This window comes from Periplaneta americana, chromosome 4, assembly GCF_040183065.1.
Source record: "Periplaneta americana isolate PAMFEO1 chromosome 4, P.americana_PAMFEO1_priV1, whole genome shotgun sequence".
NCBI lineage: Eukaryota > Metazoa > Arthropoda > Insecta > Blattodea > Blattidae > Periplaneta > Periplaneta americana.
The window spans coordinates 1,889,968-1,894,834 of NC_091120.1; positions in this window are offsets into that span (position 1 = coordinate 1,889,968).

A 4,867-nucleotide genomic window follows, 5' to 3' on the forward strand; every position below is an offset into this window, starting at 1 on the left:
CGGCTTCGTTAATGTTACTTGCATTACAAATGCAGTAACTTTTGTGGTGTTGTAGAGTTTACTTAATTTTTGCAAATATTTAAAAACAATAATTAACAGTGCAATTTGGGTGAAATTGCAGTGGTAAGTTTCCAATTTATAATTATTACTATATTGAACGCCTTTAAAAATAATATGTTAAAAGCCTAAAGCAGTAAAATGAATATGACCAGGCTTCGAGACTTCGGACCCAATAGAGCAGTTCAGTGGGAAATCCGCATAATGGCGTACTGAGTATAGTGGTAAAGCGTGCAATAGGTGGGGGTACTGTAGGATGGATGCCAACAAATACGCAAAGGGAAACGCTCTGGATTTGAAGGTTCTGACGAATAATTTGGTTTTCATAGTAACTGTGTCTGAAACTATTACACGGTTAGAGAAGTCAGAGCAAGAGATGCCTTACTTTAGTAGGTTATTTTACGACGCTTTATCAACATCTTAGGCTATTTAGCGTCTGAATGAGATGAAGGTGATAATGCCGGTGAAGTGAGTCCAAGGTCCAACACCGAAAGTTACACAGCATTTCAAGAGAGATGCCGGAAGCCCTCAAATTAGTTGATAAAATGATGAAGAGAATTAATGAGAGATCAAGTACACCGGTTACTGAACGTGTAAATCAGAAGTGGAGATCAATTTTATGTAAAAATAGCGGATATGGAACATTGTGTAACATAAACAGCAAATTAGTGGACATAGAGTCACCCGAGAATAAAGGACTGTCTCTTAGAGACTGCAATGATGTTAGGTTTTTTCGTTTTGCTCCTATCACGTCATGCGAAGTAGAGCGCAGCTTTCTACAGTACAAACTTTGGCAGATAACCGAAAAAGATTTAGGTTTGAGACACTGAGAATGTATCTTGTAGTACATTGCAATTCGGTACTGTAACTGCACTTCCTAAAGACGACCAATAGGGTAAATGAAAAAATTAAAATTGCTACATGCTTATTTCCACCATTATCACTGTGTATAATTAAACACAAATGCTTATAAAAGACAGGAGAATAAATGTTTTTCACATTCTTTTGACATTATCATTGTGTAATGTATATTTACTTTCAGAATGTACATGTGTGTGTTTCCCCATACTACCGTACTCTACTCTAAATACCAACGTTGTTACCTCAACTCATCTCTATCTACCTGCAGCGACCTATAGTGCATGCACAGTAAACTTATTGTATCGGGTCCAAAGTCTCGAAGCCTGAATATGACGCTTAAGCGGTAAGAAGAGGGAAATTGTTACGTGTGTTACGTTGGGAATAGTGAATGTGGTATTTCACACTTACCGCGTATTGGTTTTGTGCGGAAAGCAAGCAAATACGCACGATCTCGCACAAAGTATATTTTCTTACGAGCAAAAGTTTCTTTATCAAGCTTGTGACTTCATCTGACGACGATGACTGACTATGAGGAATATCTGTGTTGATGACGAAGACTTAATTCCTGCTCTCAAACAGAAATAGGAGCCTTCCTCGCAGCATACAGAGAGCCTGCAACCCGCACGTGAATGTAACGGGGAAGTTATCCTCTTACGAAGCGCCTCTCCGCTCCTCGGAGGAAATGCGGCGCGCTGAGAAAGACGCTTATTTAAGATTTTATTCTGCTCTGAAATTCTCTTGGGAGACTCAGGATAGAAAACAACCGCCTGGCTTTCCCTCTCCTAACGCTGTGAGTAATATCACAGACTGAGATGCGAGGCCTTGTTCATTTGGGTGCTACTCAACTTTCATTGAGCAACATCAGTGAAATTATATTTTGCTAGCGGGGAGGTCGACACATCAAGAGCCTGTTATCTTTTCTACTGGCACTGTGACGTGCTATTTTACACAAAGGACGGGCACTTCATATATTCATCTGCAAAGACAGGATCACGGTTTAAAGGAGGGACTGCACTGAACATGATGAACTTACTTACCTACTTACTGGCTTTTAAGGAATCCGGAGGTTCATTGCCGCCCTCACATAAGCCCGCCATTGGTCCCTATCCTCAGCAAGACCAAACAAGTCTCTATCATATCCCACCTCCCTCAAATCCATTTTAATATTATCCTCCCATCTACGTCTCGGCCTCCCTAAAGGTCTTTTTCCCTCCGGCCTCCCAACTAACACTCTATATGCATTTCTGGATTCGCCCATACCTGCTACATGTCCTGCCCATCTTAAACGTCTGGATTTAATGTTCCTAATTATGTCAGGTGAAGAATATAATGCGTGCAGTTCTGTGTTGTGTAACTTTCTCCATTCTCTTGTAACTTCATCCCTCTTAGCCCCAAATATTTTCCTAAACACCTTATTCTCAAACACTCTTAACCTATGTTCCTCTCTCAAAGTGAGAGTCCAAGTTTCACAACCATACAGAACAACCGGTAATATAACTGTTTTATAAATTCTAACTTTCAGATTTTTTGACAGCAGACTGGATGATAAAAGCTTCTCAACCGAATAATAACAGGCATTTCCCATATTTATTCTGTGTTTAATTTCCTCCCGAGTATCATTTATATGTGTTAATGTTGCTCCAAGGTATTTGAACTTCTCCACCTCTTCAAAAGATAAATTTCGAATTTTTATATTTCCATTTCGTACAATATTCTGATCACGAGACATAATCATATACGTTGTCTTTTCGGGATTTACTTCCAAACCTATCTCTTTACTTGCTTCCAGTAAAATTTCCGTGTTTTCCCTAATCGTTTGTGGATTTTCTCCTAACATATTCACGTCATCCTCATAGGCAAGCAGCTGATGTAACCCGTTCAATTCCAAGCCCTCTCTGTTATCCTGGACTTTCCTAATGGCATACTTTAGAGCAAGGTTATTCCTTATATTATAGTAAAACTTAATTATTTGTTTTTATGGAGATCTCAAGGAAGAAATGCACGAGTGAGAAAAACGTTCACTGCAATCAAAATGACATTTAACAACATCTGAAATAGTGAAGACTCTTGCTGATACATTACATTTCAAACTCCAATCCAGAACATTTTACGAAATTCACTTATCTTGGTTTTCCCGTATGATCTTCACTTAATAACATGTCATTAATTTACAAAAAAATCAATTACTTACAATTAAGGCATAGACCATGTTCTCAACTTCTGGTAACTGTCCATAGCTTATTCAGTTACGTCATGGTGTGTCATGAAACATTTCACTGTTTCTAAATAGTAACAGCGACATTAAAGGCAAAAAGATTGTTGGAGAGAAGCATGGGTAGCTTCGAATTTTCACGAATTTCAGAGCATCTTAAAAATGAACACGTCCTGAATTTTGGCGTTGCTTCATTTTCACGGAAAATCTACGTAAATATCATCATCATGGTTACCGGGACAACGTGTTGAACAGAGTTGAGAGTTCAGATTACTACACATAATATTATATATGGAACAAAATCTACACATCAGGAATCAAAATAACCAGTGCTCTAACATTAAATACCTTACTCTATGCCGATGATCAAGTCATAATTTCCAATTCAGAGGATAATTTACAAAGATGATTATATACATTAAATAGAATATTAAAAGAATTTGGGATGGAAATTTCAGCTCAAAAATCAAAAGTAATGCCATTTTTAGGACAAGACCCAGTCAGAAGTAAGATAATACAAAATAACCAATGCCTCGAACAAGTGCAAAATTTCAACTATCTGGGTTGTGAAATATCTTATCAAAATGAAAAAGATGTGAACAAGAAAATTACCGTACCAAATTTACACAAATTCTAGGAATAATAAACAATACATTAAAAGTTAAATTAGTACAAAAATCTACAAGAATAAAAATATATAATACACTAAAATTACCCTCCCTTTTATACGGAAGCGAGATTTGGACATTAAAGAAAAAAGACATGAACAGAATCAAAGCAACGGAAATGAAATTTTTCAGGACAGCAGGATATACTCCTTTAGACCGAAAAAGGAATGAAGAAATTTTAGAAAAATTAGAAGTAGAGTCAGTAGAAGAAAAAATCAACAGATACAAATTAAATTGGCTAGATCATGTAAGAAGAATGGAAAATTCAAGAATCCGAAAAATTATGATGCAGTATAAACCTAGAGGACATCGTGGACCAGGAAGACCTTTTAGAAGACTGGTAGATGGGGCCGAAACAGGTCTACAGAGGCCTAATTCGTGAAGGATGATGATGTTGAATATTACAGTCAAAAAACCGTTGACAAATTGGGAGAAGAAAAGTTGCTGAAGAATGGAGGAAGTGGGAGGAATAGAAAAATAATCGCAAGTCAAGGGGAGAAGAGTTTCCAAGGAGGGCATGACGATCATAGATGTAAATTGGAGAAAAGTTGGAAACAATTTGAAGACTTTGAGTAAAAATCGAGAATTGAGAAGGATTTAGTGCCACCTCGCCGCTGTGTCCTCTGTCATCCCTCTGCTCCTATCTTGGACACCTGGGGCGAAGTATTCTGGCGACAACTGATATAATTGTGGGCACTAATTCCGACTGCCTCTGTCACAGCTGAGGTCGGCCATTTGTTTATTATTGACTTTCACATGTGTTACATTAACCCAAACACGGGATAACTAATTTACAAAGTCCATACAAGAATGTAACGGCAGGCGGTAGTTATACTGAAAGGCACACATGTGTTAATTTGAGAGGCGTTTTCATGAAACTCGTTAACTACAACATTTACGATTTTGATTATTTATCTTTGTCCATATGGTTTTGGATCAGAACAATCGAATGGCGCTACCAGAAAATAGCCAAACCGGCAAACTACAGTGGTAAATTGAAAGTGAAATATGAGACTTTTTTTTTTTCAAAACTCGATATCTAGAAAATGGCGAGTTTTAGCGTAACATT